Source organism: Protopterus annectens, chromosome 14.part0 (genome assembly GCF_019279795.1).
Source record: "Protopterus annectens isolate FY-2018-M chromosome 14.part0, PAN1.0, whole genome shotgun sequence".
Lineage (NCBI taxonomy): Eukaryota > Metazoa > Chordata > Ceratodontiformes > Protopteridae > Protopterus > Protopterus annectens.
The window spans coordinates 197266318-197281267 of NC_056748.1; positions in this window are offsets into that span (position 1 = coordinate 197266318).

Here is a 14950-nt window from a genome sequence, read left to right on the forward strand (position 1 = left end):
AACAAGCTTTAACGAAATCACTTTTTCAATGAAAGTGCTTTTGCTAAAGTGTGTTCGGTGGTTATGGATTTTGACGTTTGATCTTTCGATATATAAATAAATGTGTGTGTGTGTGTGTGTGGGTGTGTGTGTGTGTGTGTGTGTGTGTGTGTGTGTTTGTACACACACACACACACACACACAAACACACAAGCACATATGCTGAAATATGGTTAAAATATAAAGAGAACACTCTTCAGTACCAGGGTGTGTGCTTTTCCTGCTTTTAGGCCCTGTGGCTACTGTGGGGGAGACTCCATTTTGTTAATAAACATGTTACCTCCGGTCAGATCTCTTGAGGCTTATAAATTTGAATTTACTGAGCTACAGATCACTTTAGACAGAATTAATTATCAGCTTATAGATTGTTACAGGCATCTGTGACCACTGATGACCATGTTAGATTCGTCAGTGTCCAAAATGATCTCCCTGTTAACAAAACCTCCCTAATTCAGGTGTCTTTAGCTAGCCTTCAGTAAACTAGGACAAATATACCTCCAATGTAGGATATGCCCAAAATTCCTAGACTTTTCAGACAAAAGTCCCCTTCAGCAGCTGGCAAAAAAACCTACTAGAGGGTACAGCAATTTGGCCTGTTTGTAACAAATATGGCCACCTTTTACACTATTCTTCTGATATCTCCTTCCCAATTGATGCCTGATCATAATCATGTAGCCTTCTCCTTTAATCACACAAACGCTCCTATAGCAAACCTCAGTGAATTTAAGGACTGAAAGCACGCCAACAACAAATTCTATGTGACAAGATAAAAAAATTCAGATGAGAATGCACCTTCCTTAACCTTAACTCTAGCTACACTATGGAACTCTACACCTATTAAGAAAAATTCATAGAGCTAGCAGCCCTTACCAGAACCAAGTATCAAGGTTTATTCAAAAACAAACTACACTGGCAGTCAGACATTGAAGTAAACTATACAACAAAAGAAAAGAAAAAAAAAAATCTTAAATTATTTTGTAGATCTAAAACCCATCTTCTCAAACATAATATCAAAACCAATCTAAGAAAATGAACAGCACGACTCCACTAAAGGAGTTCATGAATTTAAGTTGGCATCTGAAGCCGAAGATAATTACAAATCCTTCTTTCTTTAACAATGACAAAAAAATAACCTAAACAACACTATACATTGTACAGAACTTAATCATAATGGTGCCTGCTATTCTAACCTAAATGACTTTGCCCAAACATAAATTTAGTGTCAGCTTCACCCATGTGACTTCTGCTCAAAGTCCCAGAATACTTGAATCTCTTACTCACATATTATTTCTGAAAGAGCCAACCAAGACAAAAAATATTTCCCCCATTAGACTTGCTAATAAACCTCATTAATTAATTAGCATTGTTAATCATGCCATTGCAGACACACTCCATAAAATGTTTAACTTAAGTTTAGCTACAGGTTTTGCTGGCTGGCACACTACAGTGGTGATGCCCCTCCATAATGGTGGCCTTACAAGTGATCTGAATAATTCTAGACCTAAAAGTCTTACAACCCTCATCTCCCAAACCATGGAATGTATTACAAATGTCCTCATAAACTGTGATATCAAGAATCCTGTATGGCCTCACCCCCCCCACTAACAGTTTTCTTTCATTAAAGGTAGATCATGTCTATTTAATCTTGTAAATTTCCTCAATATCTGTTTGCTCACTATAATATTTTATAAGGAAGTAAATAGTAGCTACAGAGTGCATATGGTGTATATTGTATTGGTTAAGTTATCTGAAGTGTTTGTGTGGTCTGCATTGCTCTGTCACTCATCTCTTCATTTAATTTTGATTTGAAGCACTTTATTTAAGGTTTGATCACTTCTATTGTGTATCTTATTCTGGTATTACATTTGTTTTGTTTTAGGTTTATGTTCTGTTGTTGTTTTAAGAGTTCTTGGCTAGGGTCAGTTAAAAAAGTTACCAAGAATTCCTTTGCAAAGAATTCCTTTCCAAACTGTGAATAGCATCAGTTAATTAGTGGGAAGAGATGAGAGACAGCATTGCTCTTTTATTTAGAAATATCTGTAGTTATCTGAAGTGTTTCTGTGGTCTGCATTGCTCTGAGTATCACTCATCTCTGCATTTAATTTTGATTTGAAGCTCTTTGTTTAAGGTTTGAGAACTTTTAATTTGTATCTTATTCTAGTATTACATTTGTTTTGTTTTAGTGTTTTCTGTTCTGTTGGAGTTTTAAGAGTTCTCCACCCACCCAGCCCTTGTTGTGTTCTTATATTTGGTGGCTTTTGAGTTGCCCACCCCTACTATAAATCTTATTTTGGACACTCCTCCCAGTCCTATGTCATTAGCTTATTCTACTGAGTAGAGAGAGATCATTTGGGAAGGCCCACCCCCTTAGTTTATCAACCTTAAATTATCGTGTTTCATCCCTTCCCACCTGATCAAAAAAAACTGCACTTTATTCATCTGCTTTTACTGTATTTGTGTTTCTTCCTACTTTATTACTTTATTTTGCTTTTGCTGCCTGTTTTTAAAAGTACTAAATTGCATTTATTCTGCTGCATTTATTACTGTTTGTTAGTAGCCTGTTTAAAATGTAACTGTTATTCTAAGCCTTTTGGTTTAAGCACTTGGGCTTCAGGCCAGTTGCTTTACATTAAGGTTTGTGGTCTGCACTCTTGTGGCAGGAGAGGGTAGATTCTGCCCTTCTGAGCTGGGAATTTCTGGTTAAACGCTTATTGTGCCTGCTTATTTGAACTGTATCTTTCTGAAATTGGTGTGCCTTGTTTTCTGTAGCGTAGACTAGGTTCAGACCTGCTGAATCTAGTGTTGTTTGTATATCTTAAGCACTAATCCAGGCCATCTTTTTTTGGAGAAGGTTCCCCTGCACCATAGTGGCAGGAGTGTGCAGTTAGAACTTGTCTGATTGAAGACTGCTGGAAAAGGGCTTAGTTCTGAGTTTTTTATTGGTTAATTGGTTCATTTGTTTAAATCAGTTTGCTTGTTTGCTACTGTTATATTAAAACAATTGCACTTTATTCATCTGCTTTTACTGTATTTGTGTTTCTTCCTACTTTATTAGTTTATGTTGTTTTTGCTGCCAATTTTTAAAAGTACTCAGTTGCATTTATTTTGCTGCATTTATTACTGCTTGTTAGTAGCCTGATTAAATTGTAACTGTTATTTTAAGCCTTTTAGTTTAAGCACTTGGGCTTTAGGCCAGTTGTTTTACATTAATGTGGTTTGTGGTCTGCACTCTTCTGGCAGGACAGGTAGCTTACATCCTTCTATGTTGGGAGTTGTGGATTGAAGGCTTAGTGTCTGTTATTCTAAAAGTGTCTTAGTTCTGGTTTAAGCACTTGGGATTCAGGCCAGTTATTTTACATTAAGAAGGTTTGTGGTCTGCACTCTTGTGGGAGGAGAGGGTAGATTCTACTGGAACAGGGCTCAGTTTTGAGTTTTTTATTGGTTAATTGGTTAACTTGTTTAAATCAGTTTGCTCGTTTGCTACTGTTATATTTGCTTGTTTTCCCACCTTTCCTGTTACTAGAGTAGTTCAGATACACATTTGCTGTATTCAGGACTGTATTGTAGTTTCTGAGTTTCCCAGACCTTTTTGTGTTAGAGGGAAGCCTCTCAACTTATCAGTGGGAGTGGTAAGCACTAGGTAGCCTATCTACCATAAGAGCAGTGGCTTCTAGTTCCCTTTCAACTTTCTGCTTTAAAAGTCCATGTTTGCATGGGTTTGCATGCCATGCAGCACCACTAAGCTGGGGTAAACTATTACTGGTGCCAGAAAGTCTGCTCTTCAATTTTTCCCTTAGATCTTGCTAGTTCTCTTTTCTCTTGCATTTAACTAGCTTATTTGCCTAACACTTCATCTGGCTTCTTGTAGCAATTATTGTAGCACATATAAGTGCTAACAACGCTAAACATCCTATATGCAAACAGCTCCAGTACTTATTAATAATGAACATCAATCCAGGCATGTCTAAAGGTCAATTCCTGGTGCTTTCTCCTATTAACCTGGTGAAAGTGGGCATTCTGAGGCAGTGTAGCAACTGTCTCATGTACACAGACAGTTCCCTCATCTTACCTCCCAACACTCAGACTTGTGAGAGATGCACCTATATATCCAAACTTGAAGACCTGCACTATCCAGCCAAGACCAGAATAGCTGGTCAAGAGGAGAAGCTCAACACCTGCACCACACCACATGGAACACATAGCCCTCCAGAACATCCACCATCACAGCTCTCACATAAAAACACAAACCACATACCCACCTTCATGGAGACTCTCAATGGAAATCTACCCAAACAGCAGAGACCTCCAAATCAGAAATGCACTCGACCACCACAACACAGCACAAATCACAAGACACATAGCTCACCAACACAGTGTGCTCCTCAACCTAAGCCCCTAAGGCAAAATGGCTTGCCAAATACACTAATCATGGGTGACTTGATAGTGAGGCACACTGATGTCCCACTCACTAGGTTGAATAAGGAGAAGGTAACAGTCAGCTGTCTGCTGGGTTCCAGGATCCAACACATAACACACGCAATTAGGTCACTCCATAAGTACAAGTATGACTCTGTCATTGTCCATGTGGGTGTGAATGACCTGAAATGCAGTTCCCTGGACTACATGAAAAGAGACATGGAGGAGCTCTCAGATTATGTGGCCCAGGCAGGTATGACCCTAGCCTTGAGCAGCATCCTACCATCACACAGAATGATACCACAGTACAAACAGGAAAATTGTTGACTTTAACAATTGGCTAAGTTTCTGGTATCATTGTAAGGGGATCCAGTATCTGTCTGCTTGGGATGACATGATTGACAGACCTTGATGCTCTGCCAGAGATGGCCTGCATCTGTCAACCCTAGGTTTACGGGTACTGGCTAAGGCTCTTGCCACCCCTATAGTGCCTTTTTAGGCGGTGTTCCAAAGACCAAATTACCACCATAACAGCTATAAATAAATGCCATCTGAGGGTCATGCCACTCAACGCTAGAAGTCTAAATCTCAAGATGCACTCACTCAAAGCACTCCTCAAAATGGAGAACATTGACATTTGTGCTGTAGTGGAGACATAATTTAAAGCAGCAGAAAGTACCCTGTGCTACCAGGCTATAACTCATTCCACACCTTTCAGCCTCAGAACATGGACTGAAGCTCAAAGGTGATGGTGTCTCCATATTCATAAAGGATATGCACACCTCCAGACTCGTAGCCCAGCATAATGCATCAGAGATATGTCAGGTGTAACTAACACTGGGTAAGATGGCGATTCAGGACGTAGCCTGCTATAGGTCCCCAACCATGTCTCAAGACTCCCACTCTATGTCTCCATGTTCCTAAGCACCCTGGAAACTACTAGGGTCCAACCCAACACTGTCATACTGGGTGACTTCAACTACCCCTCCATCAACTGAGAAAACTGCTCATGCACCAATACACTTGCCCAATGCTTCCTGGAATTCATTAATTCCAATGCACTGGACCAGGTCATTCTTACCCCCCACTAGAGGAAGCAACATCCTTGACCTGGTTATTACTCACATGGACAACCGCTGCTCAACACCAATAGTCAATTCCTCCCTGGTTAGATCCAACCACAAACTAATTACCATGGAAATCCACGTTTCACCCACACCACCAGCAAAGGTAACCACCATGAAAAACTTCTCCAAAACTGACTTTGGGCTCCTAAAAACAGAGGTGGCTAACTTCACGGCACCCATGCACATGGAAAATAGGTGCATGACCACTGAATAATACACAAATGCACTGTACGAACATCTACATAAATGCATGGAACTTATCCATACCCAACAGAACCAAGATGCTCTCCTCCAAAAAAAAAGGTAGCCAATCTGGTGGCCCCCTGCCATTAACAAACTCTACAACAGAAGGAAGAAACTGTTGCAGAAAAAGGTGAAGTCCCAAGACTGGAAAAACTCCCTTATTAGCCTCAACAAAAAGTTGAGATCCCTCATCAAAACCTCTAAGGGTAGCTATGAAGGCAGAATTGTGGCAGACACTTAAAACAACCACAAAGCCTTCTACCTTTATGTCAAAAATCTCCATGGCCATACCCAGATCTGCTCTCAGTTACTGCACAATGATACCTCCTATACTGAGACAACAGATATTGTCAGCATACAGTCCGACAGATTCAGTGCCAACCTTACCCCTCTCTCCTCCCCCTAAAGGACCAATCACAATACCAGAAGAATGCCAGGCACCCAGCATTACTGCAGCACAGGTTAAAGCTGCATTGTGCAAGGCCAGGAATACAGCTTCCATGGGACCCAACAATATCCCTGGCTATGTTCTACATGAACTAAAAAGTGAACTGGCACCACACCTGTGTGTCCTATTCATTCACAGCCTCATCTCTGGCTTTGTCTCTACAGAATGGTGCACTGCTGCAGTCATCCCTCTCCATAAAGGAATCATTGCCCCATTAGCCTGATGAGTTTGATATGTAAGGCTATGAAGAGCATCATAATGAACCTAATTAACAAGGATATAGGGAATCTCCAAACTCTGGATCTCATGCACTTTGGTTTTGTGAAGGGTAGATCATGCCAGATCAAACTGGTTGACTTCTTTGAGTCAGTCACCAGAGCTGTGGATGTGGGCAAGGCAGTTCATACAGCCTACCTCGATCTGGCCAAGGTCTTTGATACAATTCCCCACTCAGGAATTATTGATAGACTCACCAAACTAGGCATCAACCTCTATATCACTAGGTGGGTTGCAAATTGTCTCACAGATAGAACCTACAGTGTGAAAGTAGTAGACTCCAAGTCAGACTGCTGAGCAGTCACGAGTGGAGTCCCATAGGGCTCTGTCCTAGGTCCTCTCCTGTTTGGCATCTACTTCTCAGACGTCTGGCCAACACGGAGAGACTTCATCTGACCAACTTCACCGACGATTGCAAGCTGGGAGCCAATATTACCTCCCCAAGTGATGTAGACATCCTAAAGAAAGGCCTCACTGAGACCAACAGCTGATGTCAAAACCATGGCCTTAAGCTTAATGCCAAAAAATACGTCATCATTCCCTTTGAGAAAAACTCAGTTCCCACTTATTATCACATTGATGGTAGCCCACTGAATACTGAAGATGTTTTGAGAAAAACTCAGTTCCCACTAATTATCACATTGATGGTAGCCCACTGAACACTGAAGGTGTTATAAGAGATCTGAGGGACGCAGGTTGACAGCAGCCTCTCCTTCAACCACCACATTGCCATTGTAGTCAGAAAGTCCTTTTGTGTGGCACATCTCTTACCAAAGGTTTTGCATCCAGGAATAAAGAGGTCATCATCTTTCGCTACTCTTCCCTCATTAGACCAATCATTGAGTATAATGCCCCATTTGGCATGTACCTCACTAAACTCCTGCAACAGGTGGAAAGGCCACAAAAGTCTCTCATGAAGAGGATCCTACGCCTTAAACATATGCCTTGCATGGACAGATTCAAAAAACTCCATCTTTTCTCTGTTTCATATCATCTATTAAGAGGTGACCTCTGCTTGACTTATGAAACCATGTCTGACCCAGCCCTGTTAGAAATGTTACAATTAAAGAAATCCCAATCCCTCCACACCACATGCACCAGGGACCTCAACCTCATTACCACAATCAACAGAACATGCTGGAGGGACAGGTTCATAACCCAGAGACTGCCCATACTCTGGAATAGACTTCCCAAATATGTCAAGCAGTGCACCTCACTGGCCCTTTTCAAGAGAAATTTTGATGAGTGCATGGGAAATAGAAAGTTCACCCCAGGGATCAGTCCAGTGGCTCTACTTGATAGAAGCACTGGGAACTAATGGCAGAATGATGCCAGGGAACTTCTATTGGCTAGGCTTGTAAAGTCTCCAGGGCTGTTGGCCTAGTATACACCTATGAACCTATGATACCATTCCCCATGCTGGCATCATATACAAGGTTAATGATTTAAAAATTAACTGATGCATGACAAAATGGATACCATTGACTTAAAAGACAGAATCCAAACAGAGCAAGATGGAAATTATTAATAAGTATGAAAATGACCAATGGTGTCCCTCATAGCTCAGAGCTGGGAATGCTGTGTTTTGATATTTGCTTGTTAGACCTCCAGGAAAAAAACCAAGACTTCCGGCAAACAAAGTATGCAGATGATTGAAACTTGTGGGCTGTTGTTAAGTCATCATGTTATACCCAAATCCTCTGCAGTGAACTCTCATTAGTGAACTCCTGGTGTAGTAAAAACTGTCTTAAAGTAAATTCTAAAGGTGTTTTAACTTCAGTTTTGTTAGATACCCTCCCCCTTATCATATTGTCAAGACAACACACCTATACAAAACATAAACAGAGACCTTGTTAAGTGGGCTGGTAGCTCTCTCTCTTTATAACATCATATTACATTTATTGCCAGGAAATTCTTCTGTTTAGCCCAGCTAAGTTCTAAATGACTATCATCAAGTTCTAAGGAGCTAATCACTTCCATATACTCAGAGTCAATCAGCCTTAGTAGAACGCCACCTTTGGAATGTATCTCTTTCGACATATCAAACAACTAAAAAGAAATAAACATTTCCTAACCAAAAAGATCGCAAGCCTAAAGTCTAGGAGCTAAAAAGAGAGTGTGGAAGCTCTATCCCTTTATTCCCTGTCTTATAGATATTTGTGGAGTGGGGGATCCCTTATCTCACTTGCCTTTGCTATTAGAGATCCCATTGTTCTGTAACTTCTGTTTCTCCACAAGTTAAATATCAACAGAGATACTAGAACCAGGGACCTAAATCTTCAGCAACAGATAAATGGAACACAATGGCAGGACAGGATTATAATGTGTGTGTGTGTGTGTGTGTGTGTGTGCACCTAAAATGGCTGAAATAACATAAAATTGACAGTGAAAAGGCTGACACTGAAAAAGACTGAAACATAAAATACTAACAAAATTGAACTTATAATAGGCAGGAGTTTATGCCCTTCACACAATGCTTTGCGACCTTGAAATCAGAATATATATAATTAGCAAGGGTCGAAAAATGTTGAAAAATGTGACAAAATCTAAGGACGCTGAAAAGCACTGGAAAATCTGACAGCATCAAAACACATTTTTCAATTTTTTTGCAGAGGAACAAGGCTTTCTGCCCCCCCCCCCCCCCCACACACACACACACACGCAAAAGACTGACAGTGCATTCCAGTATTAATGTTCAATTATACTGCTATAATCTGATGTAAAGAACCTCTGGTGTGTAAGTTTTACAACATAAAATACACTGATTGATCAGCAAGTTGTATTTTAACAATCTGTAGGTCTCCACATTTATACTTGCATTTGTATAAATGTACTAACTGCATTGCAAAGAGCAGTGCATTTTTCAATCTTTTCTGCTCCACAACATTTTTGCATACAGTCTGCATTATTTAGCTAAATAGAAGACTAAAAGCTTCTGCTTTTTGGAAGGAGCTTTCTTACCATCACAGGGTAAAGTGTTTTTTTTTTTTTTTTTTTATGTTTACTGTCATCATCCTGCATTTTGGAGGTGAAAAGAGTGTTGGATAGAGTGATGTTTATGAAGCTGGAAATTGATGGTGTAATGATTAATGTTGTTAGTGCATATGCTCCACAAGTTGGCTGTGCGATGGATGAGAAAGATACATTTTGGAGTGAGTTGAATGAAGTGGTGATGACTGTACCCAAGGGTGAGAGACTGGTGATTGGAGCAGATTTCAATGGGCATATTGGTGAAGGGAACAGAGGGGATGAGGAAGTGATGGGTAGGTATGGTGTTAAGCAAAGGAATGCAGAAGATCAGATGGTAGTGGATTTTGTGAAAAGGATGGACATGGCTGTGGTGAATACATATTTTAACAAGAGGGAGGAGCATAGGGTGACATACAAGAGTGGAGGAAGCTGCACACAGGTGGATTATATCTTATGCAGAAGGGCCAGTCTGAAGGAGATAGGAGAATGTAAAATTGTGGCAGTGGAAAGTATAGTTAGACAGCATAGGATGGTGGTTTGTAGGATGACATTGGTGATCAAGAAGAGGAGGATGAGTGTGAGGGCAGCACCAAGGATCAAATGGTGGAAATTGAAAAAGGGTAATTGTGAGGTGATGTTCAGGGAAGAGTTAAGACAGGCACTGGGTGGCAGTGAAGAGTTACCGAATAGCTGGGTAACTACAGAAGAGCTAGTAAGAAAGATGGCTAGAAGGGTGCTTGGTGTGCCATCTGGAAAGAGGAAGGAGGACAAGGAGACCTGGTGGTGGAATGAAGAAGTACAGGAGAGTATACGGAGAAAGAGGTTGGCGAAGAAGAAGTGGGATTGTCAAAGAGATGAAGAAAGTAGACAAGAGTATAAAGAGATGAGGTGCATGGCAAAGAGAGAGGTAGCGAAGGCTAAGGATAAGGCGTATGAAGAGTTGTATAAAAGGTTGGACACTAAGGAGGGAGAAAAGGACCTGTACCGATTGGCTAGACAGAGGGACCAAGCTAGTAAAGATGTGCAGCAGGTAAGGGTGATAAAGGATAATGAGGGAAACGTACTCACAAGCGAGGAGAGTGTGTTGAGCAGATGGAAAGAGTACTTTGAGGGGTTGATGAATGAAGAGAATGAGAGGGAGAGAAGGTTGGATGATGTGCTGATAGTGAATCATGAAATGCAGTGAATTAGCAAGGAGGAAGTAAGGATAGCTATGAAGAGGATGAAGAACGGAAAGGCTGTTGGTCCAGATGACATACCTGTGGAAGCATGGAGGTGTTTAGGTGAAATGGCAGTGGAGTTTTTAACTAGATTGTTTAATGAAATCTTGGAAAGTGAGAGGATGCCTGAGGAATGGAGAAAAAGTGTTTTGGTACCGATTTTTAAGAATAACGGTGATGTGCAGAGCTGTAGTAACTACAGAGGGATTAAGCTGATCAGTCACAGCATGAAGTTATGGGAAAGAGTAGTGGAAGCTAGGTTAAGAAGGGAGGTGATGATTAGTGATCAGAAGTATGGTTTCATGCCAGGAAAGAGCACTACAGATGCGATGTTTGCTCTGAGAGTGTTGATGGAGAATTACAGAGAAGGTCAGAAGGAGTTGCTTTGTGTCTTTGTGGATTTAGACAAAGCATATGACAGGGTGCCTAGAGAGGAGTTGTGGTATTGTTTGAGGAAGTCGGGAGTGTCAGAGAAGTATGTGAGAGTGGTACAGGATATGTACAAGGGTAGTGTGATAGCGGTGAGGTCTGCAGTGGGAGTGACGGATGCGTTTAAGGTAGAGGTGGGATTACATCAAGGATCAGCTCTGAGCCCTTTCTTATTTGCAATGGTGATGGACAGGTTGACAGACGAGATCAGACAGGAGTCCCCGTGGACTATGATGCTTGCAGATGACATTGTGATCTGTAGTGAGAGTAGGGAGCAGGTGGAGGAGACCCTGGAGAGGTGGAGATATGCTCTAGAGAGAAGAGGAATGAAGGTCAGCAGGACTAAGACAGAATATATGTGTGTGAATGAGAGGGAGGACAGAGGAATGGTGAGGATGCAGGGAGTAGAGGTGGTGAAGGTGAATGAGTTTAAGTACTTGGGATCAACAGTTCAGAGTAATGGTGAATGTGGAAGAGAGGTGAAGAAGACAGTATAGGCAGGATGGAGTGGGTGTAGAAGAGTTTCAGGAGTAATTTGTGACAGACGAGTACCAGTAAGAGTGTCTACAAGAGGGTAGTGAGACCAGCTATGTTATACGGGTTGGAGACAGTGGCACTGACAAAAAGGCAGGAGTCAGAGCTTGATGGGGAAGAAGTTAAGATTTGCACTGGGTGTGACGAGGACGGACAGGATTAGGAATAAGTATATTAGAGGGTCAGCCCAGGTTGGAAGGTCTGGAGACAAAGCCAGAGAGGCAAGATTACATTGGTTTGGACGTGCTGAGGAGGGATGCAGCATATATTGGGGAAAAAGATGCTAAGGATGAAGCTGCCAGGTAACATTAAAAGAGGAAGGCCTAAGATAAGGTTTATGGATGTGGTGAGAGAGGACATGCAGGTGGTTGGTGTGACAGAGCAAGATGCAGAGGACAGGAAGAAATGGAAACAATTGATCTGCTGTGGCGACCCCTGATGGGAGCAGCCAAAAGAAGAAGAAGAAGTCATCATCCTGCATATTTACTGCAGATTGTTTGTTTGAACCCTCTCAGCAGGCTCCAGCTATGTAAATACATCCTTGTTATTCATTGACCCATTTGTGTTTCAAGATTCTGAGCATATGCAGACATTTTGTCAGACTGCCTGCAACTGAAAGTGAAAACAAAAGCTCTCTTCTGAACTGTGTTGTATTTTTAGAGGCCTCCCCATCAGACACTTCTTTTGTCTTTCACCAAACAAGTCAGCTTCATACCAGTACTGGTCAGGGCCATAGCACATAGAGATAAAGACCTGAGTATGGCCAAGCAAACCAGGTTTGAGTGTCTGCTTGGGTGTCTAAGGCACTGGTCTGGGAGGATATTCATGCCTGTTCCAGGAGGGAAAAATTGCATTGGTATGTGTAATCCCTCTCTCTGTCTGTCTCTCTCTCTCTCCCTTATAATTCTGGTGAAGGCTCAAGAATGAAGAGGCCGCTGGCTTGGCAAGATTGACTGTGTCCATAGACATGTCTTCCAGTGCCTGCAGTGAAACACGTTTCTTGGACATACCTCTCTGCCCATGCCAGTCCACTATAATGTCACCATGTAATAGGGGAGTAGGGCTAAGGGAAGTAACTTACAAACTAGAGCTTTCATTGGTAACAGTGGTACATCTGTGGTCCACTTTGCTCCCATGCTAGTGGCATATCAGGGATGTTGATGCCATAAGCTGGCAGGGTATACCATGGCACCTATGGCAAAATGTGGTGAGCAGAGTGGACTCAGTAGGTAAACAGTACTGCCATATCATGCACCCTGAAACAAGATAAATGAGCATGTTTGCAAAACAATTGTACCAGTACTGTGATGGCATATATCTGGGTATGGCAAATTACTGAATAACACAAAGGTTGAAATGTGCAACACCCTAGAACATCAAGTATGCTGAATGCAAATAAACTGTATAATCAAATAATATGAAACTTGTCTAACTAATGGGCAAACCAGTAAGTTCAACAAATATCAGATGGAAATATTAAAATCAACCCTTAAGGTTCATCACTGACTGAGAAATTCTTTACTGAATACATTGGCAATGGTATCAACTGAACATATTCAGATCAACATAAAGATAAAAATGCATTCTCTTTGTATAACTGAATTGTAGCATTGCTCTAATTGACAGACCATTGTGAGACAATTAGCTCTTGAGTTACTAATCTCTTTAAATCCTGGTGTATGTGTATTACTAAATGAATTTACAAAAAATAAAATATAAAACTAAAAGAAGGAACGCTTCACTAATACTCTTAACACTGTGCTTCACTGAAATTCACACGTTTACACAAGTGTACAATTCTGAACAAAAAGAAGTGTTCTAACAACTGTTAATTAATACCTGTAACCCACCAGGCATCAATGATGTTATTTCCATTAAGCCTATCTTAAAAATCAAAGTTCCCAAAGTATAATTATTTTATCTGACAGTGGTTCATCTGATTACATTTGCTTGATTTTTTAAATATTTGTAGCAATATTTTAACATTTTGATTCTTATTAAATGTATTGTTCAGCATTATTCACATTAAGGTTTTTATTGTGATGTTTTTAGGTATGTTCAATGCTTTTACAAGTTTGCAAATCTTTTTGAGTGTGGTTACCTTTAAATGCTTAAAGTTTGGGTGCTTTTGAGGCTATTTAAACCTTGTAACAAAATGGCTGCCGTATTAGGTTCATAGGTTGGTACTAGGCTATCGGCCATAGGGCCTATGCAAGCCTAGCCAAAACAATTCCCTGGATATTTCTTCCCACAATATTTACTTCTCCGGGCCCCTGTCTAGCAGGGCGACTGACATGATCCCCGGGGTGAATTTCCTATCTCCCATCCAATCATCAAGGTTCCTTTTGAAGAGGGCCAATGAGAGGCTCTGCTTGATATGTATAGGCAGTCTGTTCCAGAGTATGAGGAGTCTCTGGGGAAGGAACTTATTCCTCCAGCATGTTTTGTTCATTGTGATGACAAGGTTTAGATCCCTGGAGCGTGTGGCTCTGAGGGATTGGGATTTCTTTAAGTGGAGCGTGTTCAACAGCTCAGGGTTTGACATGGCCTTGTATGTTAAGCAGAGATTGCCTCTGAGTAGACGATATTCCACAGAGTATAGCTGGAGTTTTTTTAGATGGTCAGTATATGGCATCTGCTTTAGGCCTGTGATTCTTTTAGTGAGGTATTTCTGTGGCCAAGATAGCTGTTGCAGATATCTTGTAAGGTACATACCAGACATCTGCAAAAGCTGGAAAGGCCACAGAAATACCTCACTAAAAGAATTTCTGATGAAGTTCTGCTACTAAATGGAAAGAAGATGCTCAAACTGTGGATTAAAAGTTTAAAGTTTGTTTAACCATCTGGTTCAGAGGTTTTTACTATTTATTGTTTTAATTCAAATACTGTTTGGGTTATTCGTTACTAAGTGTACAACATCAGTATCTATAGCTTGTAGCCATGCACACTGTTGTTGGCACATGAAAGATGTATGCTGAAAGTGAGCATTGAAATGAGATGTATACCAGGTATAGAAAAATAGATACCAGTCTATATGCCACTTATAAAACATAAAATATTTTCCCAAGATGTGTTTTTTTAGTATGGGAACCCAAAAAGGAAGACTTCTGAATCTGCTAACAATTCATAATATTGCCTATGAACATCCTCTTCCCAGATACAAGCTATGAAGGGTATAAATGTCATAACTGACAATGCAGGAATTTTAAAGTGCTTTTTCATTTAAGTTTTAATTTATTTAATTAAAA